The following is a 17,803-nucleotide window of genomic DNA, read 5'->3' as shown; positions in this document are numbered from 1 at the left end:
GGCTTGGATGCAACTCCACTGGGGATGACAGAGGCTATGGCTTTGATGCAACTCCACTAAGGATAGTGGTAGAATACTCACATTGATGATCAAGTTTAGACATGCATGGCGCTAGCCACAAATAGCAGCAACATACGCAACGATAGTCATTGTCGCACATAGCGCTAGCAAGAGCGGCCTGGCATGCATGGGAGTGGCCACGGGCAGCAGTAGTACTAGCGCGCGTAGCGTTGGTTGCACGCAGTGTTAGTCTCGCTCGGCGATACGGAACACATCTGTCTTTTAGCCTGCATTCGGGCCTCGGGCTTGGGCCCAATCCGGTCCTTTTGAAGGTCGATGCTCGACATTGCACAGGCAGTAGTAAGCCTCTATTCGAGCCTTGGGCTGAACCCGACCTGGTCCATCCCATTTGAAGGTTGGTGCTTGGCATTGCGTGGTCGACAGTAGGCCTCTGTTCGGGACTCAGGTCTAAGCCTGACCCGGTTCGGCCCATCACCGATTGGCCTTCAGGGACCTGTCAGGTATTCTTGCTTTGTGAGGGGTACATTGGTGAAGCTTTTCCTATATAAGGGGATTAACCCCATTTTTCACTGTTTTTATCTCAAGTAAAACAGGACTTCAAGTGAGAACTACGGTGTCAGCAAAGTACTTGGGTGAGGGTTTGCAAGCAGTCTGGCGAGCAAGAGAAGTTTCCGACTGTGAGGCGAGAGCACCGAAAGGGAAGAAAGGGATAGTCGCAGTGGTTGTCGTTGCTGGAATTGAGGAACAGCGATGACGTGGGTAAGCAAAGGGTATTGCTTGTCGTGTTTATGATGCCTGTTGGAAGCTAAATCCTCCAGCACAACAATAAAGTCTATGTTGTTCTGTGGAAGGGGCGTCACTGTGAACAGGGTACGCTCTCCATCATAGGCTAGTTCCGTCCCAGAGAAGTCTGCTTCGTATGTCTGGTATACCCCATCAAAGCACTTCCACCTTCTCCTATTGTGAGAGCCACTTTTGGCCTGTAACCGTCCTCTCCTCATATGCAGGAGCAACGCTTTCCTGAGATGCAAGAGCGACGCTTGGGGTCAACCGTCTTCTTTTCCTTATATGCAAGAGCGACATTCCTATACTGCAGCTGAACTTTATTGATCAATTGACAGTCTGAAGGGGAATCAGGGAAGAGCCAGGGAAGCCCTTTACAATTAGGTTTGGCATGTATTTGTAGAATTGGGCCCAAACATGGGTGGATGTCCAAAGCCTATCTCAATTGATGATAATTACAATTATTTTGAATTAAAATAAATTCTAAAAATAGTGCAAAATGATTGTTTTACTCCTGCCTCACAATTCATGGAATTCCAATACAGTCCCTACTGCTGCCCCAAAACATACATGATCTTTCGTGGATGATCTGAGATTTCTCTGGTGCTCGTTTGTGAAAAAGATGATTTTTTTCTGATAGGGCTCGACAAGGCGATCGATTTGATACCAACTTCGAGCCATGGATCATGTTTTTAAGCAACCATCATGCGACTTGAAATTTGGATGGATCTTGTAAAATTCGGATCAATAGTGCGCTCGTTCCTTAATGTTTCTTCGTGATTTTTTCACTGGATCACATTAAGCATGCCATCACGATCGCGTGGCAACAAATGGAATTTGAAATTCGGACCGAAATTTACAGTCACTTTATTGGCTTTGTGTTGGAAATCCGACTGTTCATCATATACGGAGTTTGGACCAGAGATAGCCCTAGACCTTATGCACACAATGGAACTGGTCTCGCATCAATCTAACTGCGAGTGCCGTGTTTTGGCCGCTGGAGTGAGGCGTGTCGTTGCTGATTTTTCTGCAACTTTCTTCACGGATAAGTAACTTCTCTCTAGCTTTTCTCCTTGTTCGGGTGTCATCACGGGGCGTACCATATATCAAAACGCTCATCTTGTTGAGACGAACATGCTCACAAAATTTGAATGTGATCTGACTCAGGACGAATGAGATATGGACACTGCCTGAGATTGTAAAAACAACCACCTTTAATGGTGATTTGGTGCAGGGAGGGTGCACGGGAATAGTGGGCGGCCTTTTGGTCTTTTACCCATAACTTTGTCCTGGAGTGCTCGATTAAGCCGAAACTTGACCCATAGGGTCGGATCCAATGGCGATGATCCCATAGCAATTTGATGCTCCAAAAATAGAGCTCTAGTTACGAGGTCCATTTCAGGGTGCTAAAGACTGATTTTTCTGAAAGTGTTTCTTTGTATGCAATTCTTTAGACATGTCGGATTGCAACGAAACTTGGCAGGTGGCCTTTTGAAGTACTTGAGAAAATTCTTACTCGTTCTGGGAAAATTCTAAGACTATCTAGAATTCCACTTTATGTTAAGGCTTTGTTGACCGGCATCCTCTTTATTACGCATCAGGGACCAAGAAGCTGAAAAATGTCTTCAAACAGTCCGCTTTTGGGAGCCATTGAAAAACATCCACATATTTTTGAGTATTTCAAGACTCGACCTGGTTGGCAAGGTAACTCAACCTCGGCTTGGCCAAGGCAATTTCTAATCTACTTTCTACATTTTTAAGTCTACTTCCGAGCTAATTGATCTCCAATAGACAATTGAGCTGGTGCATAGTTAATAAATTTCATTTTTTTTTCCAAATAACTTGATAGAGCAAAATGGTGGATCATGATTCATGTAGTCGATCTCAATTAGTCGAGAAAAAATTCTAATGATGATAATAAATAAAATTGAGCTAAAATTTTGAGTGCAACCCCACTTGGGTGCACCTGAAAAAAATATAATTCAAAATTCGAAAATGGTGAACTTACTTGCGCAGCATGGATATTGGTTATTTCAAAATTTTCTAATATTTTAGGTGTGAGACGGTGACAAATACACATGCCCAAAATTGCAAATCTCTCATATAAATAAAGTAATTAAAATTCAAATAATAACATACATTATCAACTGTTTGATCAAGATCAATCTGCCAGGAGGTGGACCAAAATTATAAAATAAAATAGCTTTCGCATTTTTTTCACAAAATTATGCAATGAACTATCTTTACTTACCCCTTATAATGTTAAACCATGAATACTATGCTTTAGATTTGAACCTATATGGCATGAGCACAATTTTCTTCTTCTTCTCCCTCTTCTTCTTCTTCTTATTGTTTTCCAGTTTTTCTTCAAAGAACCCCTATGTCCTGTCGACTAACCCATCTGGATCGAGCACTGGGTCAGCGATAAGTGCTGCAACAAATCTAGCAACTGTAACTTTAGGCACCAAAACTGATGGCTCCATCATTACTCCATCAAGTGCTAACAGCGTAGTTGGGATCAAGCCCACTCTTGGCCTCACTAATAGACCTGGAGTTATTCTTATATCTCCTCGACAAGACACTAATGGGTAAGCTTTCTGTACATAAATATGAGAAGCAATTATGTAGCACAAACCCCCAATATTCCTTGCAGGACAGCATGCTTCACTCACTGTGAAAGTATATATACATAATAGGATCATCACCACCGTTTGCTTCAATGATAGGTGGAGTAATATTGATCTTTTATTTTCTTTTTAGGAAATTATTCTTATTTATATTGGTCTTTCTATTTGAACAATAATCGTGAAATTATGGCGGAACAGTTTGCAATTCTATGTCATACCCACCATACAAAGTGCGTATGGCATAGTTTCCCTTTCATCAGTTATGTGTGCTATTGCAAGAACAACATAGGATTGATTACCTCCTTCCAATCCACTCAGTATATTCAGATTCAATAATTGTTATTTAGAATGCTACATATTGACTTTGAACAATTTCTTTGGATTAACATGTAGAAAATGGCAGGCCAACTTGCCGGACTGTATTGGATGCAGTGTTTGTTTTGGATGAAATTGTTGGTTTTGATCAAAGCGACACGAAAGCTACAATAGCAGCATCCAAGTTCATACCTGCTGGGGGTTACAAGCAATTTCTCAAGGCAGAGGGTCTTAGAGGGAAAAGATTGGGGATCCTAAGAGAGCCTTTCTTCAATTTCTCAGGGACATCTGTGTTAGCACAGACATTCGAAACCCATTTTAAAACATTAAGGTACTAATGAGAGAAGCCACTTGAAATTTATTATGATGTATTATGATCATTGAAACACTGAGAAAGAGTTAGAAGAGAAACTGAATATTTCAAAACTTGAATATCAGTTTTGATATCGTTCAGAAGAAAAAATAACATGTAGCCAACATCGTTATACTGTCATATAAGTCACTTTCAAACCTAGGGATGCGTTAGGCCCAAATTTTGTACACACGTAGGCTTCATCTGAAATATCAAAATTTATAAAAAATGAAAATAATCAACTATATAAATTTGCATACAAAATAGAAGACAACGAGGTTCCCATTTGGTGTATAAAATTTTTTATTTTTCATATCCAAGTTGTATTCAAAATTTGAACCAGAAAAGATCCCTTTGGCAATGATTTGAAGCTCAGCCTATCCTAGAGCTAGAAGCCTGTTGGGGTGTAGAAGTTATTCCCTCTAACTAAATTTTCATAAGGACGTATTTTTTTTTGTTATCCTAACAGTGCACTTATTTTATTTGATTTTTGTCTTCTTTAAAATAAAACTCATCTAAAAGATGAATATTGATTGAAAATACCACTTATAAAGAAAATATGAGTTGCAGATAGTATGAGAAAAACTAGATTGTAAAAACTCAAAATTCAAACACCATTGAAAGCTAAAGTTCCATTTTTCTTCTGTTTTTACTTGTTTCCTTCAAATTTCTTCTATCTTATGTTGTTAAAAAAAAATCCTAATAAGTATCAAATTATTATGGGGAATTATCAAATTTTGACAATATGCTATGGAATAACTGCATCAGAAAATTCTCAAATAGATTTATGATATGCTTTTGGTTGTGTCGCTGGCAAAAGGGAGCCATTCTGGTAGATAAGATAGAAATATTAAATATTAATGTCATTTTGAATGTTCCAGAGAGCTGAGAAGGGTTGGCATTGCTCTATGAGTTCAAAAAGGCATTGAATGCTTACTTGTTTGAGCTACTGGTTACTCCTGTTAGGACATTGGCAGATGTGATGTCTTTCAATATAAAGCATTCAAAAGAGGTTTCTCTTGCCCTCTCCCCCATCCTCTTCCCCTTCTCTACTTTAATTATAGAACTTGATGATGTTCTATCCTCATTTAATCTCTTTTGAATGTTAGCCCTCGATCAAATTGACTTCTACTTTTATTTTAACATACTAGGGTGTTCATTCTTTTCTGTTAGCAGGCCGAAATCAATCAAACAGGTAAACGATTGCTACCCATTTTCATTAATTCAAAAAGAAGAAGAAAAATTAGAAGTATATTAGATCACACTTTGATGAGTAGTAATTGTTGCATAAAAAAAAGACCCCAACAAGAGCCGTTTTGGTAGTATTTTGGTATATCAGGGTGTTGGGATAAGGCTCTGATGAAGATGATGATATTACATCAGAGTGTTCAGTCTTCTTCAACACATGTTCCATTTTTAGATCCTCCTTGTGTGAAGGATGCCTCAAATTACCAAAAATAAATATCACAACCAATATTTTACTTTTGTTCATGATTTGCAGTAGACATGAATACACCTTTTCAGTTGGTTCAAACCCGAGCTTAAGCATGATCTAGCAGGAGTAATTCAATCCAAAAATAACTCTGAATTGTTAAAAACAACGTTAACCAAACTAGTGCGCTGGTATATTCCTTCATCTGACTCAAACCTCCAAAGTGGATGGTTGGCTTGTTACAAAACTATGTAAGTACACTATAACGGGTCAAAACGTAATAGCGCAGGTTACATCCCTTGAACATACAATTGAAATTCCCAGTTAGGGGGAAAACATGAAATATGTTGGTTTGTTTTCTTGGAAATATGGAATAATATATTCAATTAAGAAAGATGATTTTGTATTTTATCCATTATTTTCTTGTTCCTTTTAGCACTAGTCAAAAAAATAAAAAAATGGGCGAGTGAGGACTTCTATGTAAATACTGAATATTTTTTGAAGCCGACCATAATTACTACAACAAATAATGGGATGGACATAAATTTCCCTGAAAAAATAAAAAATTTATAAAAATCCAAAAATGTAATAATTTATTTGTAATATGTTTCTTTATGTTTTTATCATTTTGGTAAAATATTGAAATGTTTTGACCGTGAATACTTATTTTTACATTTTCCCTTCTTTTAAGATTATATCTAAAATAACCCCGATCACAAAATTTATTCTTTTAAAATCCATTTTTTTTTTACTACTTTTTAAACCTCATTTGGATGTGTTTTCTTTAATTTTACTTTAAACATGTTTTAGAACTTTTTTGGATATTTTGGGATTCTTTTGTATTGTTTTATTTTTAACACTTTTTGCCCTGGCCGGACCCTGGCCAACTCGGGCCAAGTAACTTGGAATTCAGCCAAGTTAACCTAGGCTCGACCCATAGCCGACTTGCATCCCCAAGTCGTGGTTTTCCAACACTGATCCAGATAAATGGTTATTTTGCACAGGAGAAGTTGAAAGAGTATGGACAAGACACTTTCATAATGGCTGAGAGCTTAAACAGGTCAAACAGTAGCCAAGTGAAAAGGGCCATATCAAATCTCAAAGAGTTATCAAGAAATAGTATTGAGAAGGTGATGAGGGAGAAGAAATTAGATGCTATTTTGGCTCCTGCTAATACTCCAGTCTATACCATATTAGCAATTGGAGGTTATCCTGGGATCACTGTGCCTGCTGGCTATGATGAGGAAGGTGTGCCATTTGGGATTTGTTTTGGTGGACTCAGGGGCTCAGAGCCCAAGTTGATTGAGATCGCGTATTCTTTTGAGCAAGCAACACACGTTAGAAGGCCTCCAACCTTCAAGTCTTGATACAAATGGTTGTGTTTTGCACTTAATAGTACGACCCACTTTTATTTGATGATAAATACAATGCATCTTGATGATTGGTATTAATGCATCTAAATTGGTCACCTGTCTGAATATTAATTATGTGGCTGATGATTGGTATTAATGCATCTAAATTGGTCACCTGAATATTAATTATGTGGGTTTTTTTTTTTCCTTTGTTTTTGGAGTAGTTCATAGTTAGGAATAGAACTTGGGATGTAGCATTGCTTGATATCAACTAATAACCACTCAAGCCCAAGCCTATTCCCATTGTGCTTTTAATGTTCGAATACACACAAGAAAATGAGTTCAAGGGATATTTTGCTTCTTTTCTATCTATAAAATTTATGATACGAAAACCATACAAAGAGACCATTTACTTTTAGTACAAGGAAGTCATAATCGCTCTTATCCGTCAGATTTCAAGTCAGATAGTTGTAAAGTGTTGTTGATTAAACTTAGAGTTATAAATAAAAAATAAAAAATTCTCAAACTTTGTGAGACACCCCAAAGTATCCAATTGGAGATGTAATAGCCAGTAGCATTATTGACGTCCTTGTACCAAAGATAACTGGCTCATTGTACACAATACCTTTATGATATGAATACTCTTAAGATACTTAACTGAATCTTTCTTTCGTGGTAGATCGATGATTACTTGAACTTTGTTAATCCAAATCCATTAATATTTCCCGGTGAATACGTTCCATAAACACTTGCTTTTATCTTAGCATAATTTGATTGTTAGTATAGTGCACAAGTATTACTTTTATCCTATGGCATTGTATAGTGTGAAATCATTTATTTTTAGTACAAGTTCACAGTTACTTTTAGCAATTGGATGTGAAATTCAATAGATTAAAGTATATCATAACATTTGAGAAATTTTATTTTGGACTTTGTGCCCAAATATCCTCAACTCTTAGATTTCAAATATAACAATCAATAATAATTGTGACTTACTTGTATCAAAGGTCAATTCATACATTAAGTCACTACAATGCACTATTTCATGTTCCATGTTTACACTATGCAGGATGTCACTTTTCGTTTAATGATATAACTTCAAGAAAATCTCAAATCAATGAATAACAAAAAAAAGTCATATCCTAAATATAAAAATATAAGGGAATCATCCTATTAGAGAAAATAACAAAACTCTACATGGCTTTGTTTACGCATGAACCTTGGGCGAGAAAGAACTATGTTTCTTCCAGCTCAGTTTACGGGATACAAAATCAATAAAAATTAATAGAAAAGGTTCATGTCATATTATCAATGTTATCAAAGTCACTTCACTTCGGTCGAAGAGGTCGAAACCTTCAGATTTTAAGCATAAGCCGAAGCAAAGAGAAGCATGATGTCGTCGCTTCGGTCAATTTCGGGCCACTTCAGGCTATTCGGCCTACGTTGGGTCTGCTTCGGCCGAACCTTCGGGCTGCTTCTGTCAAAAAAGAAATACCTATATAAAAAATATTTTTTATTTTTTTTATATATAAATATCTAATTTATTTACATTAATTTTTTAAAAAAAATTTCTAAGACTTCCCCTAATCGGTCCAAATACCGAAATACTTCATTTTCTCACCAAACCAAAAAAAACTTTAAACCGAATCTGACAACATTGCATATTACATATGACAAAACATTGGCCTAACACCTTTCCATCATAGTCAGACCATACTAGCAAGACATTCGCCACATAGCCAAGGGGAAGATTAGAGAAACTTTAGAAAACAAAGAAAAAGGTTTTAGAAAGCATTTGAAAAATAAAAAGACTGTTATGCAAACAAATGAAAGAAAATGAAAACAGAAAAAGGAAAAGATGTGAGAGTACTTGATAAGCTAGGCACACAGGTCTAACACCAAGAGTTGAGGTTCGAATGGGGGCCATTGTTTTGGTCGTATAAGCTAGAGAAGATTGTGTTTGGTGTTGGAATAAGATTTAAAAGTACTAAGGCCAAGGTACGCTGGTCTGAGCTCCACCTAATGGTACATTGTACGTACAGTTTTGAGGTTTTTTTTTGAAAAAATAGTATATCATTTGGATAAGGGTCTTATACTCATAATAAGACTGAAATTTAAAACATTATGTTGTAACACCCAACACCTTGAACACCTATGCCTTCAGTCCATTCCTAGGTTTTCAGGATTTTGGTGAGTTTAAGGTTCCGAACTTTGTAGCTTTGGCCAGCCGTCAATCCGACGCTCCTGCTCCCTAAAGCAGGAGTTGATCCCGCTCTCTAAACCTGGAGTTGTTCCTGCCCCCGATAACTATAGTTCCAACTAGGAAGGAGGTCCTTGGAAGGGAACAAAATTACGTTTTAGGTCTAGGATAGTTCTGGGGAAGTGATTAGGACTAACTGGCCCTATGGTTTAGGTTTACGGGCTCCAAGCAAGCCCTTTAGCCAATGTAGGATATCAAGCTGGCTACTGTGTTTTCTACTAAAGTCAGCCGTAAACCAATAAATATATGAAAATTCCAGCCCAAGATATTAATACACATAAAAGAAATTTCCAATTGAATCTAAAGGGATAAAATAAAGGAATCGGCTAGTTTTGAGCTGTTCAAAATAGGGAACAGAGCAGTTCGAAAGTCCAAAAATGGCAAAACTCGCTTCAATACATAGAAAAAAAAAAGGAAAAGAGGGGGATATTCTTTTAGTGGTAGTATACCCTATACTACAATTATATGTTGTGGCTTTCATTCTCACTGACACCTTTAAAAACTACTAACTAATTTTAAAACTGGCATCTTCAAAAACTACCGACTAATTTAAATCAGAAGGGGCCGTCTTCCCTATTGAATTACCCAAAAAAAGAAAAAGACTTAATAGAGAATCTCGTCTTAAACCATGGCATACAACCTCCTTCAAGCTAAATATATGCATGCCATGGCAGTATAAGAATTCCACTCCCAAACCATGGCATAGAACCGAGAGGAAGTCTTAGAGGAGGGAGAGGAGCTGAGCTCGTGGTGGTAGTACACCCCATATCTCAGTTGCACGTTGTGGTTTTTACTCGTAGCTTCAAAAACCTCTAACTAATTCAAAAACAATTAGGGGCCTATTATCCTTACTTACAGTATTGCAACGTACACTGATGGTCCACAAACAATGGGTACTTGCTCAAACCAGATTGCTCTACCCCTCTTGCTTGTTATCTCTCCCTCTTTTGCCTTTGAGATCAAGGAAGCCACAGTGAACCAAATTCAAGAAGCCTTCAAGCGCAAGGAGCTCACATCAAGAGACCTTGTCGAGTTCTATCTCCGAGAAATTACCGCGCTCAACCTGCTTCTACGTTTAGTGCTCGAGGTGAACCCGGATGCGTTGGACCAGGCCGACAGGGCTGACAAAGAGAGAGAGGCCACACATGGAGAGTGCGCCAAAGGGTTACATGGGATACCGGTGCTGTTAAAGCATAAAATAGCAACACGAGACCAGCTCGACACCATGGCTGGATCAATTGCGTTGCTTGGCTCAGTTTGGTGGTGCCACGAGATGCGAGCGTGGTCAGGAGGCTGAGGAGGGTGGGTGTCATCGTTCTGGGGAAGGCAAGCCCAAGTGAATGGGTGCATTTTAGGATGTTTAAGGCCCCTAATGGGTGGAGTGTTCTTGGGGGTCAACCTAATGTAACACATGGATCCTGTATTTAGAGCAAATGGTTTGGAAATCCCCTCACGCATTAGACTCACTAGGATCATTAACCGCGAGTCCGATTGCCTTACCCAGTCGAGTCCTAAGCAAAAAATACATGCAATTTATGCCTTCTTTTAGGAGTAAGCTTTGTAAAAATACGCTTACACTAAAAAATTCAAATAAATGTTTTATTTAATTAAAAAAATAAAATGTGAGAACAACTTTTGGTCATTGGATATGACCATACGAGATCTTAACCATTGGAAGGGTCTGTCCACATGATGTGGACGGGTACTTTCCCTTTTTAAGTTTGTTTTTAAATGGTTCCTTTGCATTTGTTAATGTTCTACCTTATTCGGGATTATTTTTCTCTTCTATACTCACTTTGGCTTTCTAGCATTGTTTTTTAGAACAAACAAGCAATTAGTTTTCCAATGATTTCTATTTACCTTTTTAATTTATCTAATTTTTAACTGTTTATTTGAATTTTATATTTTTAATAGCGTAAATAACTCGTTCGTGTCTACTATGGCTTGGCCAAGTAATTAGCTTCAACCAAGGTCCGAGTACCTTGGTCTAGGTGAGCTTGAAATATGGAATGCATTTTCAATAACGCCCGGCTTTGCGAAAACAAAGTGAAGCCTCATCTCATATCCTCATTCGGAAAGCACTTTGGACAAATTGTTTTATAATAGAAATCATTGTTAGAGCTTGGAATCCTAAATTTTTTCACAACTGTAATGGTCAAGGACGATGATTAATTTGAAGGTTTCTAACGCAACAATTGTAATCTTCCATGAGTTTTAGGGTGAGGCTTTACTTATTTTATTAGGGCTGCAGCCCTATCAAAACTTTTTCATGGCTAATGTCATGAAAATTTGAAAGTTGAAATTTTCAACTTGTTATCTCATAAAGTATTTTAAATTTCTAGGAAGTACCCATGTTATGAAGATATTTTTGTAATTTTTTGAAACAACACAAAGATTGAATCATCATATTTTGAGAGACTCATCCCCATTTAGAGAAACCATGATTTTATCTAAATACATCATCCACATGCTCGATTTTATGCAAATAATTGCTCCTAATTCTCTATAAAAATGGGTAATAACTTCGAGAACCAGCAAAGTCATAGTTTTGAGATTGTCCATTTCTTAAAGAGTTTTGTTTGCATGATGAAGCTCTCTACAGTTTCTGCACTGATTTTCTTTGCCCTTTACTGTGTTTCTGGTAAGTTCTTGTCTTCCTCATTCCCTGCAATGAATGTACCACCTCTTTCTCCCTCTTTTTTTTTCCACCTCTTTTTCTCTTTTTTTCTTTTTCTCTAAGAATCTCTCTATTGACACTTTTTTGTTCATTCATTTTGCTTTTATTTATTTTTGAGTAGATGGGGAAGGGGTACTACCCGTGATAGGCATAGAACTCAAAATGTCACGATGTGGTACCTACTATTTTGTCTATGTATGCCTTGAGTCCAATCTTTTCATTTGTTCTTAAGATTGAGGCTCTCTTTCTCACTATATACGAAGACTTATATATTTTTTAGTTTTCTTACTTGTATGTCTCCTATGAAAGAGAGAGAAACAAATTGAGAAAGAGATTGTCTATTACAATGCGTATGACATTCCCATTGTCTCTTGTCTTTCACTTGCTCTCAACATCATTGTTTAAACTTTTGATCGCTACAATACGCTCTTATATTTATTCTTTTTCCTTTTTACTTTTGAAAAAATTATGTCCACACCACTTTATTTTATAATATATATAGGTTGGTACAATTTTATAGTTTTAAATAAAATTATATGTGACCATATTATCCACATTTAAATATGGTACGGATGTAATCTTTTACATCCTGACATAGATAGCATGCATGCATGAGAGTGTCTCACTTGCAAGGCTCAGTTAGCATGAATAAAGAGTCAACTATAGTAATTTGTTTCTATTTTGATTTTCAGTACTTGGAGAGGAGACTACCTTGAGAAATGTAGGCATGAACAAATGCGAGCTGAGGTTGAAGAACAGGAAGCTAATTTCTTCAGCAAATATTGGCAGCGGAGTGGATTCGGAGTCGCTAACTCAATCGGGAACCACAATGGTGAGGGTAGCCTGCCCTCTATATCAAAGGGCCGCAAGCTCCATGATGTGCCCAGTGGTCCTAACCCACATGGAAACCACCATGGTAGGGGTAGCCCGCCCTCTGTCATGGAGGGCCGCAAGCTCCATGATGTGCCTAGCAGCCTTAACCCAATCGGGAACCACAATGGTAGGGGAAGCTCGACCTCTGCCTCGAATGCCCGTATGCTCTAAGAAATACCTAGCGGGCCTAACCCTATCGTTAACCACAATGGTGGGGGAAGTTCGACCTATGCCCTGAAGGACCGTATGCCCCATGATGTGCCCAGCGGCCCGAACCCAATCGGAAACCACCATGGTAGGGGTAGCCCACCCTTAGTCCTAGAGGGCCACAAGCTCAAGGATGTGCCTAGTGGCCTTAACCCAATCGCGAACCACAATGGTAGGGGAAGCTCGACCTCTGCCCTGAATAGCCGTATGCTCTATGAAATACCCAACGACCGTAACCCAATCGTTAATCATAATGGTGGGAGAAGTTCGACCTATGCCCTGAAAGACCGTATGCTCCATGATGTGCCCAGCAGCCCGAACCCAATTGGGAACCACAATGGTGGGGGAAGCTCGACCTCTGCCCCAAATGGTTGTAAGCTTTATGACGTGCCCAGCAGCTCTAACCCAATCGGGAACCACAACGGTGGGGGAAGCTCAACCTCTGCCCTGAAGGGCCGTATGCTCGATGATGTGCCCAGCAATCCTAACACAATCGGGAAGAACAACATTGGAGGAAGCCCGCCTTCTGCCCAAAAGGACCGTATGTTCCATGATGTCTCGAGCGGCCCTAGCCCAATCGGTAACCACAATAGTGGGGGAAGCTCGACCGCTGGCTCAAATGGACGTATGCTCCATGATGTATGCAGCAGCCCAAACCCAATCGGAAACCACAATGGTGGGGGAAGCTCGACCTCTGCCCTGAAGGGTCGTATGCTCCATGATGTGCCCAGCGACCCTAACCCAATCGGAAAGCACAACAGTGGGGGAATCCCACCTTTTGCCTTGAAGGGCTGTATGCACCATGATGTGCCTAGCATCCCAAACCCAATCGGTAACCACAATGGTGGGGGATGCTCGACCTCTGCCCTGAAGGGCCGTATGCTCCATGATGTGCCCAGCGGTCCTAACACAATCGGGAAGCACAACAGTGGAGGAAGCCCGCCTTCTACCCAAAAGGACCGTAGGCTTCATGATGTCCCTAACGGCCCTAGCCCAATCAGTAACCACAATGGTGGGGGAAGCACGACCGCTGGCTCAAATGGACGTATGCTCCATGATGTACCCACCGGCCCGAACCCAATGGAAAACCACAATGGTGGGGGAAGCTCGACCTCTGCCCTGAAAGTCCGTTTTCTCTATGATGTGCCCAGCGACCCTAACCCAATTGGAAAGCACAACTGTGGGGGAAACCAGCCTTCTGCCTTGAAGGGCCGTTTGCACCATGATGTACCTAGCAGGCCTGACCCAATAGGTAACCACAATGGTGGGGGAAGCTCGACCTCTGCCTCGAATGGCCATATGCTACATGATGTGCCCAATGTCCCTAACCCAATCGGGAACAATAACAGTGGGGGAAGCCTGCCCTCAACACTAATGGGCCGTATGCTCCATGATGTGCAAAGCGGCCCTAACCGTATTGGGAACCACAATAGTGGGGGAAACTCGCCCTCTGTCTCGAAGGGCCGTATGCTTCATGATGTACCCAGCGGCCTTAACCCAATCGGGAACCGCAATGGTGGGTGAAACTTTCCCTCAGCACTGAAGGGCCATATGTTCCATGATGTGCCCAGCGCCCCTAACCAATTCGGGAACCACAATGGTGGGGGAAACCCGCCCACTGTCTTAGAGGATCGTACACTTCATGATGTACCCAGCGGCCCTAACCCAATCGGGAACCACAATGGTGGGGGAAGCCCGCACTCCGCACTGAAGGGCCGTATGCTCCATGATGTGCCCAGCAACCCTAACCCAATCGGGAACCACAATGGTGGGGCAGTCTGCCCTCTTCATTAAACGGCCTTATGCTCCATGATGTGCCTAGCAGCCCTAACACAATCGAGAGCCACAATGGTGGGGGAAACCGCCCTCTGTCTCGGAGGGCCGTATGCTTCATGATGTGCTCAGCGGCCTTAACCCAATCCGGAACCACAATATTGGGGGAAACCCGCCCTCAGCACTAAAGGGCTGTATGCTCCATAATGTGCCCAGTGGCCCTAACCCAATCGGGAACTACAATAATGGGGGAAACCCGCCCTCTGTCTTGGAGGGCCGTATGCTTCATGATGTGCCCAGCGGCCCTAACCCATTTGGGAACCACAATGGTGGAGGACGCCAGCCCTCTATCCCAAAGGGCGGCATGCTCCATGATGTACCCAGCGGTCCTAACCCAATCGGGAACTACCATAGTTGAGGTAGCCCATCCTCTGCCTTGGAGGGCCGTAACCTCCATGATGCGCCCTGTGGTTGTAACCCAATTGGGAACCACCATGGTGGGGGTAGCCCACCCTCTCCCTAGTCCCCACAGCAACAGAGTTTTCAGATTTTTGCCCACCGGTCCCAACGCTTCGGACCATCACCGGATTACTCGTCTCATCGAACTCAATAAATCCCATAGTACTTACAATATTGCAAAATGGTCTCACTATAATTATTGTTGACGGTTATGGAAACGAGATAATGAGTTTCCTATCTGGTATATTACAAGATGTTAAGTTTCCGGCTTCTATAAACGCCAACAATTATAATAGCCTCAAAATTGCAATACTGGAAGTATTGAATCTCCTTCTCGAGAATATAGTCAAATGAAGATGAATTCGTAGCTTTATAAGTTTAGTATAAATTGTCCCAAAAATGCAAGCATATGATGAATCATACACAACATAATACATAGGAAGACTGCATACACAACATAATATGGAGGAAACTATATATTCTCGTAGCATACTAGGAAGACTACCATCAGAGAGAGAGAAGAAATCAATTAGGGGCTCCAAAATTTTGCAGTATTGTTAGGGCTATGGGATTTCTAGAGTTCGATTATCAAAGGAGTTCAGTTATGGTGCAACGAGTTGGGACGCCGGGGACCTCATGGAGAATACGGCCCCCTGGGACAAAGGAGGGGCTGCCCCGACGATGGATTGGGTAAGGACCATGGGGAACATCATGGAGCATGCGGCCCGATGGGAGGGAGTGCGGCCTGCCCCCAACATGGTGGCTCCCGATTGAGTGAGGACCATTGGGCACATCACCAAGTATGATTCCGTACCCACCACCAAGCTTTGAACCCACTCCACTGCCGTAAATCCTTCGGTTCTTCAACTACAGCTCACCGTTGTCCAGGCTCTCTTTGCCATTGAAAGCATTTTTGCCTCTTTGAGAACTGAGAAAACCCAAACAAATATATTACTGTTATGCTTGCTATTTATGGTACCTTATCCTAGAGTTTGCAGGTGAGACTCTCTCTCTCTAGCATGCACGTGCAACCATCCTTGTTGACACATAAACTAATGAACATAGTAAAGGGGCTCGAGCCGTGGTGCTAGCATCCCCACACCCAGTTACCACATTGTGGTATACATTACTACAGCTGACAACCCCAATTAACACTTTAAAAAATGTAGCTCTCTAATCTATTAAAAAAAAAGTAGGGACCTGTCTTCCCCACTGAATTACCTAAAAACAAAAAACTAATGAATGTAAGGATTGCAGTGCTAAGACTACTTAGGGATGCAAATAGGGACTATAAAATTTTTCTAAAATACAATAAATTTTTTCTAAAATATAAAATGCTCCATTTATAGGTAGAAATTACAACAAATGTTGGTCAACTTGTGTTTTTTTGGTTTTTTTTCAAAATTGCCCCTCCATCCAAAATTTCTAAAACCAAAATTTAATTTTGTTTTTAATTTTTTCATTAGACCGCCCTAAAGCTAGGAGCATTGCCCTACTAACAAAAAAATTAAAAAAGAAAATAATGAAGATTTGGATCGAGGATTCCATCCTCGAGTCAAGGATAAATTTTGAAAAAAAAAGAAAAAGAAAAATAAAGCAGGTTTTGACTATAAATGAAACATTTCGTATTTTTAAAAAAAAATTAGGAACCATACGTAAATCAGTCTAAGAGTTAAAAGGGCGAGTTTCTTGGAAAGAAGTGAGAAAGGGTAGAGAAAGGAAATGTCATGAACATTCTAGTAGATTCCAGACACATTCTCTATCTCTTCTCTTTCTCTATATCTCTATGTCATTGGTGCACTGACTTCAATATCATGAACTAGTAAGAAAACTAAAATCTCAAAAATAGGAGTCTCTTTCTTGCCACCAAGTGTTAAGAAAGAAAGGCTATAAGTGTAGAGAGAGACAGAGAGTCTCAATGTAAATAAAAATATTCGAGAAATGGAGAGAGAGAGAGATTGCATTGAATGAGGAAGATAGGAACTTACCAGAAGCCCAATAGAGAAAAGCAAATGAATGTAGAAAGCTTCATCATGCTAGCAAAACTATCAATGTAGAAAGCTTCATCATGCTAGCAAAACTGTCAACCAATGGACAATCATAAAACTAACTTTACAAAGGAAAAAGTTTATATAAAGTTGACACCTTAAAATATAGAATTAAGTTACACAACTAAAATCCTTGAAAAAAAAACATTGTTTTGAAGTTAGAAAAACATTTAATTGGTCATATCGACATTGAGATAGAAAGATGTAGAAGGGAAAAAAAGATTTCAAGTCATAAAAATAGTACATCTTAGAACATATTATTGGAAAAAACAAATTCAAATTGTAAAAATCGTACATCTTGGAACACATTATTTGGACCCTCCATTTTCAAGATTTTCTTTTATTTATAGATCTACTTGATTTGAAATGTGAGCGTGTGGAAAACTTTAGTATAGTTGAGTTTTGTGTTTATCTCTCCATGAGTACGTGAATACGCGTTCTTTTATAATTTCAACATGGTATCAGAGCCGAGGTTGTCAAAAAGAAAAAAAAAGTTAGGCATTGGCTTGCAGAGCGCAGGTTATGCAAAAAAAGATAAACATTAGAGATCACGTTGTGAAGAGAGCCCAGGTTGTGAAAAAGATAAACATTAGAGATCAGCATGGTGGGCCCATAACCTTCAGA

At 39.8% G+C, this 17,803-nt stretch overlaps 2 pseudogenes; both read left to right on the top strand.

Moving 5' to 3' along the window:
* LOC18441724 (putative amidase At4g34880) overlaps positions 1-6,897 on the top strand; it is a 40,166-nt pseudogene extending 33,269 nt beyond the window's left edge.
* Positions 6,898-10,031: 3,134 nt separating this feature from the next.
* On the top strand, positions 10,032-10,570 carry LOC148780595 (putative amidase At4g34880 pseudogene; annotated as a pseudogene).
* Positions 10,571-17,803: the final 7,233 nt, after the last annotated feature.

Source organism: Amborella trichopoda, chromosome 9, assembly GCF_054954075.1.
Source record: "Amborella trichopoda isolate Santa Cruz 75 chromosome 9, AtrichopodaSantaCruz75HAP2 v2.0, whole genome shotgun sequence".
Lineage (NCBI taxonomy): Eukaryota > Viridiplantae > Streptophyta > Magnoliopsida > Amborellales > Amborellaceae > Amborella > Amborella trichopoda.
This window is presented reverse-complemented; position numbering and strand designations above follow the sequence as displayed.